The sequence below is a fragment of the Phocoena sinus genome, chromosome 11 (assembly GCF_008692025.1).
Source record: "Phocoena sinus isolate mPhoSin1 chromosome 11, mPhoSin1.pri, whole genome shotgun sequence".
Classification (NCBI taxonomy): Eukaryota; Metazoa; Chordata; class Mammalia; order Artiodactyla; family Phocoenidae; genus Phocoena; species Phocoena sinus.
The window spans coordinates 51,058,793-51,076,274 of record NC_045773.1 but is presented as its reverse complement, the minus strand read 5'-3'; the positions used below and the strand labels follow the sequence as shown (position 1 = coordinate 51,076,274).

Here is a 17,482-nt window from a genome sequence, read left to right as displayed (position 1 = left end):
TCAGACTCTCAGGAAATGGGTGTGGAGCCTGCATCCCAAGTGTGAGGGCAATCCTCAGCCCGTCCTCATGGGGTGGCCTGGGCACTCTGGGGAGATACCTGCTTAGGACAGACAGCGGGGTGAGGCAGGTAAGGGACACCCTGCTTCAGAAAGGATGTCCTAAGGAGGCAACCGTGTGCCTGTGGGGAGGCCTGGGGCATTTCACGAGGTTTCAGCCATGGAGCTTGCAGCTGGTGAGCTGGCTGAGGAGGACTTGGGGTGGATCAGGAATCCAGGGGGTGCATGCAGAGCGTGGGCGGTGGGGCACCACTGTGTTACTTCCCGCCATGCTTATCCGAGACCTTGGCTCGCTTTTACTATCATTACTCTGAATTCTTTATCAGGTAGATTGCTTATCGCCCCTTAATTTAGTTGTTCTTCTGGGGTTTTATCTTGTTCCTTCGTCTGGAACATATTTCTCTGTGGTGTTTTTCTAACTTTCTGTGTTCGTGGTCTTGGTCCCGCAGGCTGCAGGATCACAGCTCCTCTGGCTTCTGGTGTCTGTCCCATGGTGGGTGGGGTTGGTCCAGGGGCTTATGCAGGCTTCCTTGTGGGAGCAGCCAGTGCCTGTCCACTCTTGTGGGGAGCTGGGTCTTGTCCCTCTGGTGGGCAGGGCTGTGTCAAAGGGTGTGTTTGTTTAGAGGTGGCCTTGGGGTCAGAAAGACTTTAGGCAGCCTGTCTGCTGATGGGTGGGGCTCTGTTCCTGCCCTGTTGGTTGTTCCGCCTGAGGCATCCCAGGCTGTTGGGTGGAGCCAGATCTTGGTGAGAAAATGGCAGCCTCCAGGAGAGCTCACGTGGAGGAATATTCTCTGGGGCTTCTGCCACTAGTGTCTTTGTCCCCACAGTGAGCCGCAGCCACCCCCGCCTCCCCAGGAGACCCTCCAAGACCTGCAGGTAGGTCTGGCCCAGGATCCTTTGGAGTCGCTGCTTTGCGCTGGATCCCAGTGCACGTGACACCTTGTGTATGCCCTCCAAGAGTGCAGTTTAAGGGGAATTCCTTGGCGGTCCAGTGATTAAGACTCCACGCTTGCACTGCAGGGGGCACGGGCTCGATCCCTGGTCAGGGAACTAAGATCCCGCAAGCTGTGCGGCATGGCCCAAAAAAAAAAAAAAAAGGAAGCGTGGCGTCTCTTTTTCCCCCAGTCCTGTGCAGCTCCTGCACTCAAGCCCCGCTGGCCTTCAAAACCAAATGCTCCCGGGGCTCCTCCTCCCGCTGCCGGACCCCCAGGCTGGGAAGCCAGACGTGGGGCTCAGAATTCCCACTCCCGTGGGAGAACCTCTGCAACAGAATTATTTTCCAGTTTGTGGGATTTGATTATATTGCAATTGTGCTCCTCCTGCCGTCTGGTTGTGGCTTCTTTGTCTTTGGAGGTAGGATATCTTTTTTTGGTAGGTTCCAAGTCTTTTTTGGTTGATGGTTGTTCAGCAGTTAGTTGTGATTTTGGGGTTTTCGTGAGAGGAGATGAGCTCAAGTCCTGCGACTCTGCCATCTCATCTCCATCCCTTCCCACCGTGTCTAGATGACCAAGGGAGAGCCCCCTCACCGTGTGTGTGTGTGTGTGTGTGTGTGTGTGTGTGTGTGTGTGTAGCGGGCAGGCGGTGGTGGGCTGGTTGGGCAGAGTTTAGACAAAGGCAATGTGTGAGGAGTCCAGGGGTGAGAAAGGGCAGCAGTGAGAGAGCTCCGTTGGCAAGGGCCCCAAGAAGGTTTGGGCAGGAGAGGGGTGCAGGCAGGTGAGGTCTGGGGAGTCCAGCAGGGAGAAGGGGCACATTTGGACGGGCTGTGGAATTGCTTGGTGGATGAGAGGCTTGTGGAAAGTGGGCGGGACACTCCAGCCAAGGGGTCCTTGGTTGCCCATGTTGTTGTGTCATTCGCCACGGCTGGGAGAACGCTGGGTTCTGCTCACGTGCTGCCTTTCCCAGAGGACACACTTCCCCTTCAACTTCTCATTCCAAGTTGTGGGTATCACTGGGGTCTCCTGGGGTCAGGGTCCCTCCCACTGAGGCAGCTTTTGGGGGAGGTCATCTAGAGACTGGGACCTGCAGTTGAGCCAGGCAACAGGAGGTTCCCCACCCCCTGCAGTCCTTGAAATGCACGCGCCATCTGTGGTGCCCACAGTGGAGAGGGTTTCAAGGATGCAGCCTTGAGAGGGTACGCGGTGTTGAGACCCTCTAGACGGTGTACATGATCGAACCCAGCATGCCTCTACATAAACGTGTAAAATTCTGGTGGGTGGGTGTGCAGACCCACTCACCCTGCGGCGCCCAAGACCAACCTCTCAGGTAAGCTCCTCCGCTTGTTAACACGCCGCCTACGATCTGGACTGGCTGCCGCTTTGTTTGCTCTTCCCCTGCCCTCGAGTTCGGGGCTAGTTTCAGATTTCATCCCTGAAAGTCCCAAATTTACAAACCACCAGCAGCGCTGTGTAAAGGCTAAAGGCTGGTTGTTAGAAGCAGCCTGACCTGGTCTGGATCCTTTGTGATTCTGGCCTTTAGCCTCCATCTCCCTGATGGTGCAGCAGCAAAGGAGCAGCGCCCAAAAGACCGACCCGGGTAGGTGCTCAGAGCTGCTGGCTGTTATAATTGTTCTCAGCACCTGCAAACTCCCCATAACTTGGGGAGAATTTGGTGAGATTGTTGGCCCTTCTCTGACTTTAGGCTTATATGTATTTTATCTTGCTGAAATTTGCTTCCATTTCTGCAAGTTTAGCCAGGATGGAAGAGAAACTGGTGTCCTGGTTTTCAGAGCAGTGTTGTTTCAGTTACATGAAGTGTTGGAATGGCCATTGCATTCAGATTCCCCAGTTCTCACACCCTGGAGGTAACAATAGCATTTTCCCCCTGAAATACTACAAAATTGGTACCTCCTTGCCTCAGGTGCGGAAACTGCTCCATGAATAGATTAAGGTGGAGAGACTAGCTGGGCTCCACCAACCCCAAAGGGGTCCCCAAGGGAATGGAATTCAGGAGGTCTCTTCCTCTACTAGAATGGGAAAAAACTGAGGCTTTGTGTTTACTACGCTCTAACTGAAATACAGAATTCCTTCAATTATAAATGGTGACAAAAGGTCAAATATTGACCTTTGTGGTATTATTAGAACCTGTGATTTTGGCCCGTCTCAAAATCCTAGCTATTTGTATATCACGTTAAAGTTGCCACTGATTTCTCAAAACGTCATTTATACTTATCACTACTTTGCATTTATGGTAAATAGACCTGCCACTAAGTCTTGTTATTTACTGTCAAAAAGCACATATATTAGTATAGACCCCACTTGTTTAATAATTGGATAAACAAATCTAAATATAATTACTTTCCTTTGTAATTTTATGTATTTTACTTTATGCACTTGGGAAGAGGTCCATAGGCTTTACCTGACTGCCCATATGGTTCATAGCAGCACACAAAATTTATTAACCTCTAGACATTGGAAAACTTTCCAATGGGTAAGAGCGGCAATTTCCACTTACACCACAGGAGGGAACTATTTCCCAACTAATGCTTTAAAACTTCACGGCGGGGATCTTTATTCCTCTTAACTCTTGTTCTAAAATTGGTTCAAGCTTTCTTCTTTACTGTTAACAATGTAATTGGGGTCCTGTGATAAGGCTCTGAAGCTGATACCCCGCCAAGAGCTGAAGCATCCTTTATTGTGAGTCCAGGAAGACGTGATGCGAAAAAGTGAGTCTCCCAGGCACCAGATGAGAACTAGTTTAGTGCCCACAGCTCATTTGCTGTCTCCCCCCGCCCAAAGAAAAACAAAAAACACCCAAACTTGTGAAGCAGAGAGCATACTTGGTTTGTTATTCTGGTAGGAACAGATCCGCTGTTAGGGTGGAAACAAAGCTGAAGGGTTTTCATTAAGTCAGCGGCTGTTGGAAGTGTCTGCACTTGTGTGGGGGAGGGGAAGGGGCAGAGGTGGGAGATGCGGTAGGAGAGAGGGACTTTGTAAAACCGGAACTTTACAGGCGCAGAGAGACCGCGATCCTATACTACAAACCGAGGACCCAGCCAGGCCTGCCACTTGGCGACGCGGTGGTTGCCCCAGGGCTGATTTTAATGGGAACAATTTCACATGTTCCTCCTTCTTTGGCTACATCAGCGCATAGGTCACTGTATATATTTAAGGGCTCAGAATGGAGGTCTAAGAGTGTCTAATTGAAAAGGGCAGCAGCCACTTTTACAAGTCAGCCTGGGACAGAGGAACAGGTATGCAAACCCTCACTCGCCCAGAAGTAGGTCGGCCTGGAGGAAAATGACTTGGTGGGCGGGGTGATTCTGTGTTCCAGCCTCCCGCAGTGACTCTAAAATTAACCTTTGTTACACTTCCTGCTCTTCTGACCTTTAAGGATTGTTGGCTGTTATGTTATTTTTTAAATTATAAAATACTAGCTTTATTTAATATCACAACATTAAATAATCTCTAGGATATGGGTACCCTGTACTTTTTGGTTCAATATAAGCTCGAACTTTTCATTTCTTTTTCTTTTTTTAAAAAAATTTTTATTGTAGTATAGTTGATTTACAGTGTTGTGGTACTTTCTGCTGCACAGCAAAGTGAGTCAGTTATGCATATACATATAGCCCCTTTTTTTAGACTTTTTTCCCCATATAGGTTACAGAGTATTGAGTAGAGTTCCTTGTGCTATACAGCAGGTCTTTATTGGTTATCTATTTTATAAATAGTAGTGTGTACATATCAATCCCAATCTCCCAATTTATCTCTCCTCTGTTTCTCCCCCGGTAATCATGACTGCTTTCTACATCTGTAACTCTATTTCTGTTTTGTAAATAAGTTCATTTGTACCATTTTTTTAGATTCCACGTATAAGCGATATCATAAGATATTTGTCCTTCTCTGTCTGACTTACTTCACTCAGTATGACAATCTCTAGGTCCATCCATGTTGCTGCAAGTGGCATTATTTCATTCTTTTTTTATTCCATTGTATATATGTATCACATCTTCTTTATCCATTCATCTGTTGATGGACATTTAGGTTGATTCCATGTCCTGGCTATTGTAAATAGTGCTGCAATGAACATTGGGGGTGCATGTGTCTTTTCTAACTATGGTTTTCTCCAGGTATATTTGGCTCTTATTTTAATTATGAGCAACACTGTTTCATTCAATCATTCATTCCTTCCTGCAAGCATGCATGCCTTCATCTACAGGAGCTGACCTTTCAGGCTCCATCCTGGGTGCTGAGGCCATAGCACAGACCGGACCGAAGGGCTGTGGCTTCTAGCTCCTTATAGAACTCAGCACAGGTTGGGTCCAGGTGACCGCTCTGAACAGGATTTTTTCAGGTATGTCTATTGCATGCCCATCAGGCAAGTTGTTGATCTGAGCCTCAGTTTCTTCTTGTATAAAGTGGGATCAATATCACCTACCTCACGAGATTATTGTGAGAATAAAGAAAACCAAGTGTGTACACGGTTAGCACCATGCTTGGCTGTTGCCACCAAGGATCGTAGCTTAGTCCTTGAGCGTGTGGTGTACTTGGGGCATGCAAATACCAGTAGCCCAGAGTGTGAGCGGCTGCAACTTCTGCTTGGCTTTCTGGCACGGGTACCCCAATAACCCGGTGAACTTAACAAATGCTCTTCACTAACGTGCCCTAGATTTATTTTGTGAGATGACAGTGTGACAAAGTGGGCAAAGGCATGGGCTCTGTGGCTGGAGGTCTGACACTTTATTAGTTGCAGGACTTGAAGCAAATGACTTCGCCTCTGTGCTTCCCCAGATCCAAAATAGGCACAGTAATGGCGCTTTCTGCCTGAAGTTATTATGAGCTAATGCATGAAAAGATCTTAGAATGGTCTCTGACACATAGTAAGCTCTCAAAATTATTAGCTATTATTATTATTGCCCTAGGCAACTTGTTAAATGTTGTCTGATGACAAATGTAAAGGTTTGTGTGAATCTACTAGACAGTCTGGACCAGTGGTCTCAGGTCCCTGGACCCTGTTTCCTCTGAGGTTGACATGAGAGCTGCACCCCCTCCCCTACCTCCCCTGTCCTTGGAATGTACCTTCCACTCGCCATCCCCCAGTGGAGCCGGTTTCAAGGACACAGCCTTGAGAGAATAAGGTGTTGGAACCATCTGGACAGTATATGTGACTGAACCCAGTTAAGGCCTCTGTATAAACTTGTAAAATTCTGGCAGGCGGACGGGAGATCCCCTTGTGTGGTGCCCAAGACCAGCCTCGTGTGCAAGTTCCCTGGCTTGTCACACCTGCTGCCTCCTCATCTGGAGTGGCTGCCTCTAAACTTGATCCTTCTCTGCCCTCCGTGTGTAGGGTTAGTTTGCAAACCAGCATGTGCTGGTGGGGGTGGGGAGGTGATGGTGGGTGATGAGGGTTGTGGGTGGAGTGATGGTGCGTCTTTGCTGGTAGTCTAGGTGGGGAATGATGATGAGTAGCTGGTGTTGACGGTGAAGCAATGAGTCAGCAGCAGTGGTGCTCAGGCACCAGGAGGACTCAGTGGTGAGGTAGGAGGACGGCCCCTCCCCTCTGACTCCCTGGAGGCCCACCATGCTGTGACTACAAAGCAGACCCTTGTTCAGGAATCAGGTTTGTCTCCGATTCCAGTGCATTTCAGGTGCAGAGCTCTGTGGGACGCTGGACAGTGCTCCCCAGGAGCCCAGGTGTTTCCCCAGCTGTGGTCAGTCGTGGCCAGGCTGGCATTCTGAGCAGCAAGGCCAGTGTAGCATGTAGTCTAAGAACTTGTTTCATTTGCTTTTGGACAGGCCTGCGCTTTATTTTACAGTCTCACCTCATATTCAATTTTTTTTTTCTCTGAGAAATCACAAGCACTTTAAAGATATTGTACCAGGGTTTCCCTGGTGGCGCAGTGGTTGAGAGTCCGCCTGCCGATGCAGGGGACACGGGTTCGTGCCCCAGTCTGGGAGGATCCCACATGCCGCGGAGCGGCTGGGCCCGTGAGCCATGGCCACTGAGACTGCGCATCCGGAGCCTGTGCTCCGCAATGGGAGAGGCCACAACAGTGAGAGGCCCGCATACTGCAAAAAAAAGCGCTATTGTACCAATGTTTCTTATAACATCCCTTTGATGTTGGGGTCAGATAAAAGAACCCAGCTTTACGGGTGACAAAACTGAGATGATCCTCCAGATCACATGTTTCTTAAACTATTGAGAGGAGGCATCTGGTTTACAACCCTTTCCGTGGCTGCAGAATTAATTTTTGTTGAAAAAAAAAAAAAGAGGCCATTTTGTTATATTTCAACTTCCCCTCAACAACGGCAGAAGAGACAACAAGAAAAACTCTTCTTTTTCAGAGAGTCATCCTGGGCCCCTTCTCTCCGGTGTGTATGTCTGTGACCCTATTTCCTTTCTGATGAGGTACTGGAGTATGGAGGCTAATACTGCAGGAGTGAGTGGGGAAATGGGAGCAGACAAGAAATTTTCTTTTTTAAAAAAAATTTATTGGAGCAGAGTTGATTTACAATGTTGCATTAGTTTCAGGTATACAGCAAAGTGATTCAGTTATACGTATATATACATATTCTTTTTCAGATTCTTTTCCATTATAGGTTATTACAAGATCTTGAGTAGAGTTCCCGGTGCTGTACAGTAGGTCCTTGTTGATTTTTTATATATATATATATATATATATATATATATATATTTTAAAGTTTGCATTTTCTGATTGTGGGAATTTGTAAGAGTAGCTGACCGTTGAAATTGGAACTCTTTTTTAATATTTATTTATATATGGCTGTGTTGGGTCTTCGTTTCTGTGCCAGGGCTTTCTCTAGTTGTGGCAAGCGGGGGCCACTCTTCATCGCAGTGCGGGGGCCTCTCGCTATCGCGGCCTCTCTTGTTGCGGAGCACAGGCTCCAGATGCGCAGGCTCAGTAGTTGTGGCTCACAGGCCTAGTTGCTCCGCGGCATGTGGGATCTTCCCAGACCAGGGCTCAAACCCGTGTCCCCTGCATTGGCAGGCAGATTCTCAACCACTGCGCCACCAGGGAAGCCCGATTATCTATTTCATATATAGTAGTGTGTATCTGTTAATCCCAACCTCCTAATTTATCCTTCCCCCACTCCCTTTCCCCTTTGGTAACGATAGTTTGCTTTCTATACCTGTGAGTCTCTTTCTGTTTTGTATATAAGTTCATTTGTATCATTTTTTTAGGTCCCACATATAAGCGTTATCATATATTTGTCTCTCTCTGTCTGACTTAAGAAGTTTTCATTTTAAGCTTTGGTAAGTGAGTGGTGTTTGCACTACACCTTGTCATCTAGGGAACCATTTTGGAGAGGGAGAAAAACCCCAACCAAACCTGTCATTTTTTAAAAAAAGTATTTGTTCCACATTCCATAAGGCTGAGCAAAATCACATTTTCCTTGGTAAAAGCAGATGCAGTTTCTCGCAGAGAGCCTTTGAAAATGGGCTGCTGCCGCCGTTCCTGGTGGTGTCCTGTTGTGCCAGGGCCAGGACAAATGCAGCTGGCCTCCACGTCGATGTGTTTTAATTGAAAAAGAAATAGAAAGGTACACTTCAGGCCATACTGATCTCTAAAAGGCTGCTTCCTAGAATTGCTGTTTGCTAGGCTGCCAGCAGCCCCTCCGACTCCTCTTTGCAGATGTTTTATGGACGTGATTTAAACCTCAGGACTCTTCCTTTCTTCCCTCTGGTGAAGGAGCTTGGTGCTCTCAACTCATTAACTTATGTTCCTGTTATTTGCCTGCCGTTGCAATCCTCCGCTTGCAATAACGTGGCATCGCACTGTCAGGGGAGGTTCATGTCACAGAGGTGGCCTCGATGGGCGATCAGCAGTGATGGCAAATTTGCAAGTTTAAGAACAGTGCACACGGCAAAAATGAGATGCGGCATGGGAAGTGCTGATGAAGACAGACTTTCTAATATTCCCGTCCTGTGGTTCCACGTGATGTGTGGTCCGGGAAGGGGGAAGAGTTATGAACATTTTGGTGCTTGGGGTTGAGACTCTCGGGGGCCTAGCCATGCTGATTTGTGGTGTGGGGTCTCGGGACATTTGTTCCACAGACACCCGAGGGACCTGCTCAGTGCAGAGGAAGATGTGAACCCTGTCATGAGAGGATGAACAGGCTTTGGGGAGAGGTAGTGAGACAGTGGAACTGGGGAGAGATGTTCCAGCAGAGTGTTCCAGCAACTAGAGGTGTGTACAGGGGATGTAGATGTCCATGGGAGAGGAGATTTGCTCTGCTGGATTAGAGCAGGTCAGATAGGAAGAGATTGTCACTGACCACCTGCCAAGGGCACCAGGAGTACACATGTAGTTGAACTTGGGTTTGTAACCTGCTCCATGAAAAGAGAACATGCACCCCACGGAACCATGGAGTGTCTGGGTAAGAGCGGTTCGGAGGGGCTTCATAGAGGCTTGGGCTTGTGTTTGGTGATTTGAGTACAAGGAAGTGGGGTCTCTTCTGGGTCAGTCTTGTTAGAAAGAGGGGCAATTTGGTGACTGGGCATCTTAATACCTTTAGTCTAGGAGGTGGGATGAATGGAGTGGGGATAGAGATGTCCTTGGAAAAGAAGCCATGGCAGCTCACGTCAGCCTCAGGAGGGGAGGTGTGGTCCTTCTCCTTGTTGCACAGTGTCTTTGTTTTCAATTTCTATTCAGGTATGATTCCCAAGTGGTATCATTTGTGTCTTGTTGGAGTTCTCGACTGGCATTGATAGTCTATGAAATTGTTAATTTCATCAGGGGAACATCACAGCCTAGCTGGTAGCACCTGGGCCAATGACTAGCTGCTTTTATTCTTCTCAAAATGCTTGGTCTGGGCACTGAAGGGTGAGTAGGATTTTTCCAGGTCAAAGAGGGAAGGCATCTCCCGTGGAGAGAGGGTATAGCTGGAGGAGATTGAGGGAGGCGTGGAGTATCACAAGAGGCTGAGGATGCTGTGAGCAGCTTGAGTGTCAGAAGTGAGGATGTGTGTGGGAGACAGGGGGAGAAAGGCCCTGGATTAGAGGGGGCCGGGTGGGGAGGACTTTGCCCCTGGCTACGGAGCTTAGACTGTATTCTTTGGCCATCTTCATCGGAGTGCTCAATTCAGAGCAGCTGGTCAACAGATGTTTATTGATGTGGGATGGCCTTCATTTTCCCTGCACACGCTTCTTTTCTTCACACCATGGATTGCCATCAAAGCCCAAAAGGAAGGCTACCCAAAGGGGGGATATCCTTCTAGGAGTCTAGATATGCTTCTCTTGCTGTAACGCTTGGACTACTATAGGAACAGAGATGGAAGGCTTCTTCCGGCACGTTTGATCTGCTCCCCTTTTTCACAAAGGGGGGACCTGAAGCCACACTTGGCAATGTACTGGCTTGAGATTCCACAGCAAATCATGAAAGGATGAGGACTTGACCTCACATCTCCGGCTGCCTTGTCTCTGCTCTTTCAAAACTTCCCTGAATTGATGCTTTCATAACCCTAGTAAATCCTGGGGCTCTACATGGCTGGGTCACTGCAGAGACACCCCCCCTCCCCCCGCCAATTCACAAAAATAAAATGAAGCAGCCAGAGGTAATTGAGAAGGAATTCCATTGTTACAGGACTCTGTTGAAGACCTTTAAGGGGATGTGATTCCTGAGCTCTAGTAACACTTCCAAAGGACTTTCCTCCTCTCCCCTCTCAGCTTCTCCAGGTGGCCTCTGTGCCAACACCCACACGGCTCCCTAACCACAGACTGGGGCTGGATCTTCTCTTGCTCCTTCCTTCCTCTCGTCTACTTCTTTCATAAATGGATTGGCCTGGCCTCTCTGTCCATACCCTCTGTCCCATCCTCCTTTTTCTCAGTGCCCATCCCACCTTTATATCAGTCAGGGTTGTGTCTGGTTACATGTTACAGAAGCCTCCCTACGGTGGCTAAAACAAGTAAGAGGTTTCTTTTTCTCCCCGCAAAAAAGTCCATAGCAAGGTGCTCCACAGCTGGTCCAGCAGGTCCTTCTGCTTTTCTGCTCTGCCATTTATGCTGTGTAGCTTTCTTCATTCTCACAGATGGATGCTGCGTCTGTAGGCATCGAGTTTGCATTCCAGGCCAGAAGAGGGGAAATGGACAAAGGCAGAAGACATGTGCCTGATGAATAGTTTATTAAAAAAAAATTTTTTTTTAATTGAAGTATAGTTGGTTACAGTGTTGCATTAGTTTCTGGTGTACAGCAAAGCTATCCATATATATATATTCTTTTCCAGTATGGTTTATTATAGGCTATTGAATAAAGTTCTCTGTAGTATACAGTAGGACCTTGTTGTTTATGTATTTTATATATAGTAGTTGGTACCTGCTAGTTCCAAACTCCTATTTTATCCTTTCCCCACCCCCTTTCCCGTTTGGTAACCCTAAGCTTGTTTTCTATGTCAGTGAGTCTGTTTCTGTTTCGTAAATAAGTTCATTGTGTCATACTTTAGATTCTACCTGTGTTATCATATATCTGTCTTTCTCTGTCTGACTTACTTCACTGAGTATGGTAATCTCTGGGTCCATCCATGTTGCTGCAAATGGCATTACTTCATTCCTTTTGATGGCTGAGTAGTATTCCGTTGTATATATGTACCACATCTTCTTTGTCTCTTTATCTGAATGGTTTCTTTATATTGGGAAAACAGTTACTTTCCCTGAAGCCTCATCCAGTAGATTGATACTTACATCCCACTGGCCAGAAATGGTCACATGGCCATCACTAGCTGCAAGGGATCCTGGGGAAGTAAGTATAATTGTTACCTTGCAACCCTGGGGAAAAAAATCAGGGTCCTGTTAATAAAGATGGGAAGAAGAGATATTGGGTAAGAAGTTGGCAATGTCTGGTATACTCATCCTCTAGATTTTGCATCACAAGAATTTTGAGGGCGGATTTAGTAAAAACAGGGCTCTTGTCCACATTGGGATGTGGGAGAGAAGCTGATGGAGCAAAGTTATCCACACGTGAATTAGTATTTGCTTAAATAAGCAAGATCTATTCTAGAACACATTGACTTAGTTTTCATTTTGTGACTTTTTAGCTTTTAAAAGTAAGTTAGAGGGCTTCCCTGGTGGTGCAGTGGTTGAGAGTCTGTCTGCCGATACAGGGGACACGGGTTCATGCCCCAGTCCGGGAAGATCCCGCATGCCATGGAGTGGCTGGGCCCGTGAGCCATGGCTGCTGAGCCTGCGCGTCTGGAGCCTGTGCTCTGCAACGGGAGAGGCCACGACAGTGAGAGGCCCGCGTACTGCAAAAAAAAAAAAAAAAAAAGTAAGTTAGAAATCTAAGTAGACATTTAGGATATATTGCCTATAGGAAATGAAATCTTTTTTCTTAATGCATTCTACTCAATGTCAGGACTTTGCTCTGAGAAAATTCAATTCCAAGAAGACAAGTTTCCAAAACGCATTCTACTAAGAAAGATTAGAGTTGTTTCTGTCTTATTATGCACTAGAATAAAATAATTACAGAGAACAAAAACACCAAGCTCTTGGTACTATAATTTCAATTCTCATTTTTGTCATTGTGTACACAGACATTTGATGTTATTACAGTGGGTGCATACCAATTGGTAGTGATCTGTTCTTTTCCACTTCACAGTATTTTATAGACAGGGTTTTACGGACTGACAGTTCATATGGTTATTTTTAGTGACAATGTAATATTGTGATATGCTATAGCTTACTTAGTCATTCCCCTTTGATCAGAGGTTATTTGAAAAAGTATTTAATAACCGATACCTCATTAACATCGATTAGTCAGAAGAAACCAGGCTATAGAAACAGAGCATGTACTGAAGGCCCCTGCTGGACCTGGCATTAGCTCTTGTTGCTGGGTGTAGAGTGGTCAGGGGTCCATTTGGTCATGGCAAATTTGGTAGTGGATATTTACTAACTGATATGGAAGGACTGCAACAATTCAATAACCAGTTGTAAATTAGCTTTTGCTGTATAGTAAGCCATTCCAAAACCTAGTGACTTAAAAAAAAGCAGTATGCTTAGCTCATGCTTCTGTGGGTCAGCAATTTGTGCTGGGGTTTGGGTGATTCTACTGGTCCTGACTAGGGTTAGTTGTATGCCTGTGGTTTGCTGCTGGTCAGTTAGACAGTCTGCTGCTGGGTGCTGCAGGGTCACCTGGTGTGATGGAGATGACTTGACTGTATGTATTTCATCTTCCAGAAGGCTAGATGGAACTTTTCACATGACTGGATGGAGTTGCAAGAAAACAAGCAAAAAATGTGCAAGGACTCCTGAGGTCTGGGCTTGGAATGGGAACAGTGTGTCTTCTGCCACGCTTAATTAGCTAAAGCAAGTTCCAAGGTCAGCCACAAGGACTCCACCTCTGTATGGAAGATGCTGCAAAATCACACTGAAAACAGGTATGGATACAGGGAAGAGCATAATTTGGGCCATTTTTGCAAAAACTACCATGCTGTTGTATACCAGAATGGCAGACTGAGTATCACTCTGTTAGAAATGAAGCATTTATAGTGTACATCACTCTGCACATTACATGTATCACTGCTATGAACATCACATTCTTCCTGATGATTTTACCATTCTCGGCATTAGAAAAATACTTACTAAGGGAGCAAGGTGGGAAGATCTTCACTCATTCAGGAGTCATTCATTCAGCGTCCCTCTGCACTAGTTTGGGGGAGGGCAGAAGCAGCGGGTACATTTGTCTGGAGTCCAGCAGGGAAGATACACAGTAGTGGACTGCACAATGTGGAATGTGGCTTCTGCTTTGGTAGTGATGTGTGTGGAGGGGTCTGGGGCATGTGCCCGTGGCCCAGAGGGAGAGATGTGGGTGGGGAATGTGTGTGTGTGTGTGTGTGTGTGTGTGTGTGTGTGTGTGTGTGTGTGTCTGTCTGTCTGTCTGTCTTATGTAAGGCAAGGCAGCTCAGGAGTAGGTAATGACTGACTTTTTTTTTTTTTTACATTTTATTTATTGGCCATCCCGCAAAGCTTGTGGGATCTTAGTTCCCCAACCGGGGATTGAACTCGTGCCCCCTGCAGCAGAAGCGCCGACTGCCAGGGAATTCCCTGTAATGACTGACTTTAGATTTGAAAAATGAGTTAGCCAGACAAAGAATGTGGTGAAGAGTGAACCTCAGTATTCACAAAGCATTTTATCCAGATAATGAATGAGGGTGCTCTGGGGCGGGGAGCCAGCCAGAGGGATATTGCACTGAAAAGCAGGGCAAGGTCGAAGTGCTTTCAGCCTGCCTTTGACCTTTATCTTGGAGGCAGTGCAGGGCCACTGGTGACTGCACGTTTTATTGTGAAGATTCTCAGGATTAGAGCTGAAGAGGTGGTTTGACCAGTGCAGGCTGTTTGATTCTCTGCAGTTGGGAGCAGGTTCTTGTCCTAGAAGCAGAAGAAGAATCACTTTTCTTTTCTGAACACACCTTAGTTCTCCGAGAAATCACACTAGGAGAAATAAACTTGGCCTCACGTCACATCTTCCATTAAGATAAGATCTAGGTGGAGCAAAGATTTAAGTATTAAAAAAATAAGGTCATAAAGTATTAGTAGAAAATATGAAAATAGCTTTAATCTCAAAATGGGCAAGACTTTCCCAGAAGTCATAGTAAAAGAGATTGATGTATTTGACCACCTAAAGCAAAATAGAAATAAAAAACACCTGCACTGCAAAAAAACACCACATACAAAGTAAAAAAACCAACAACAAATTAGGAAAAACTATTTGCAATGTGTGGCAGTCTTGCTATCTGGCTATTTAGTTTTCCTAACATTATTTTGTTGAAAAAAATCTTTTTCTTACTGATTCAGAATATCATCTTTATCATATGTTAAATGTTTATCTATTTATACACACATTTACTGATGGATATTTTGGGGGGCTTTAAATTCTGTTCCTTTCATCTATCTGTCCTTTCATGTACCAGCACCATATTAACTTAATTACTGTAGTATTGTAATATATCTTAATATCTGGCAGTCCTCTCACATTGCTTTTATTTTTTTATTGAAGTATCATTGATTTACAGTGTTGTGTGTTTCAGGTGTACAGCACAGTGACTCAGTTACACAGATATATATACATACACACACACATATATATACTTTTTCAGATTCTTTTCCATTATAGGTTATTACAAAATATTGGGTATAGTTCCCAGTGATATACAGCAGGTCCTTGTTGGTTATCTATTTTATATATAGTAGTGTATGTTAATCCCAACCACCTAATCTATCCCTCCCCCCCTTTCCCCTTTGGTAAGCATAAGTTCATTTTCTGTGTCTGTGGGTCTATTTCCATTTTCACATTGCTTTAAAAAAAAATAACCATTAAGATTCTACTTTTCTATAAAAGGCGTTGGGGGCTTCCCTGGTGGTGCAGTGGTTGAGAGTCCGCCTGCCGATACAGGGGACGCGGGTTTGTGCCCCGGTCCGGGAGGATCCCACATGCCGCGGAGCGGCTGGGCCCGTGAGCCATGGCCGCTGAGCCTGCGCGTCCGGAGCCTGTGCTCCGCAACGGGAGAGGCCACAGCAGTGAGAGGCCCGCGTACCGCAAAAAAAAATAAATAAAAGGCGTTGGTCGAACAGCCCTGAGTATGCCGACCGGGAGCACACCCAGCGCCGCCTGGGCCTCACCTGGCTGCAGCTTTGCCCGGTGCCCTCCAAAGCCCCCGGTAGCCCCAGTGCTAGGCCCACACCGTGCGCTGTTTCGTGACCGAGGGCTTCGGCCGTGGGGTCTGAGCCGTCCTCCCGCCGAGTGAAGGGGGCGGGGCAGTGATTCTGCGCAGAGTAAATGGTCCTACGAGGAGCACAGGTGTTTACACTTGACCCAGCTGCAGCCTCACTCTCAAAATCAGGTCCTCCCTTCAGTACGGTGAGAACTACGGAGAGAATCTGCCACGCCCCAGGTTCCGCCCTCGTGGTCCGACACGGGCCCTACCCTGGAGGCTGCTGTGGGGAGAGGGTCCGCCCCGGCGCCTGGGTGTCTCTGAAGGCCCCCGCGGTCCGTGGAGCTGATTCCTGGTAAGTTGTTTCTTTTGGATAGCACCTTGAAAGATGCTCTTGTTCGGCTCCACGGTGGCCTGGGCCGAGCTGTTGGTGGCAAACTTTATGCAGGCATAGCCCTTGGGGTGTTGGGAGAGCTTGTTGCACAGGATGGCCACCTGGAGTATCTCGCCGCAGTGGTTGAAATAGGCCTCCAGCTCCTGGGCCGTGCCGCCGTAGTCCACATTGCCCATGTAGTTGGATCTGTGGTTGGCCTCCACCTTCTCCATGGGGGTGTCTGGCTCGGGGCTCAGCAGCTGCCCGGCCAGCAGGGCCCTGGCGTCTTCCTTTTCCCCCTCTGGGCCCTGGGCCTGCTCCATGGCCCACAGCTTCAGTTTCATGGCCTCCAGCTCCCGGTCCGGTACCGGGCACTCGGCCAGGTCCTCCTCCTCCAAGAGAGACGGCAGGAAGCCCGCGTCTTCCTCGTCCTTTTCCCCCGCTTCCCCTGTCTCCTCCTCCTCCCTGTCTGCAGCTCTGGGGCCCAGAGAGGTCTTCCCGGCCCGGCGGCACCAGGCCCCCCAGCCCTGGGCCTCGGGGTTGGAAGCCCTCTGTCAGGCCTCTGTGGTGTGTGGGAAGAGAGCACGGCTGAGGAAGGACCACATGGCGGCCGGGGCAGAAGGGGAGATAGGCCAGGCCTCTGCTCACCTTCACGCCCTCACACTGTTTTTATTTATTTTTTAATTTAAAAAATTATTTATTTTATTTATTTTTGCCTGCATTGGGTCCTGTTGCTGCGCTTGGGTTTTCTCTAGTTGCCGCGAGCTGGGGCTACTCTTTTTCTTTTTTTTTTTTTTAGTGGTACGTGGGCCTCTCACTGTTGTGGCCTCTCCCGTTGCGGAGCACAGGCTCCGGACGCGCAGGCTCAGCGGCCACGGCTCACGGGCCTAGCCGCTCTGCGGCATGTGGGATCTTCCCAGACCGGGGCACGAACCCGCGTCCCCTGCATCGGCAGGCGGACTCTCAACCACTGGGCCACCAGGGAAGCCCTGGGACTACTCTTTGTTGCGGTGCGCGGGCTTCTCGTTGCGAGGCTTCTCTTGTTGCAGAGCACGGGATCTAGGCGCGCCGGCTTCAGTAGTTGTGGCTTGTGGGCTCTAGAGCTCAGGCTCAGTAGTTGTGGCGCACGGGCTTAGTTGCTCTGCGGCATGTGGGATCTTCCTGGACCAGGGCTCGAGCCCGTGTCCCCTGCATTGGCAGGCGGATTCTTAACCATCTGCGCCACCGGGGAAGCTCCCTCACATTGCTTTTAAAAGGAGACTTTTCTTAAAAACGTTTGCTTGGGTTTTTTGTTTTGTTTTTTTGCATTTGAGGTATTTCCTATTTAAGAATATGGCACATCTTCCCATTAATGCAAGTCGTTTTTTGGTGTGCATCCCTCAGGGGTAGTTTAAATTTTCTTCACATCAATTTTGCACATCTTAGGTTATTTCTGTATATTTTATCCTTCTTG

The 17,482-nt window shown here is 47.6% G+C and overlaps 1 pseudogene; it reads right to left on the bottom strand.

The window, feature by feature from the left end:
• Window positions 1-15,854: 15,854 nt before the first annotated feature.
• LOC116762920 lies at window positions 15,855-16,634 on the bottom strand (annotated as a pseudogene).
• Between the last annotated feature and the right edge of the window lie 848 nt (window positions 16,635-17,482).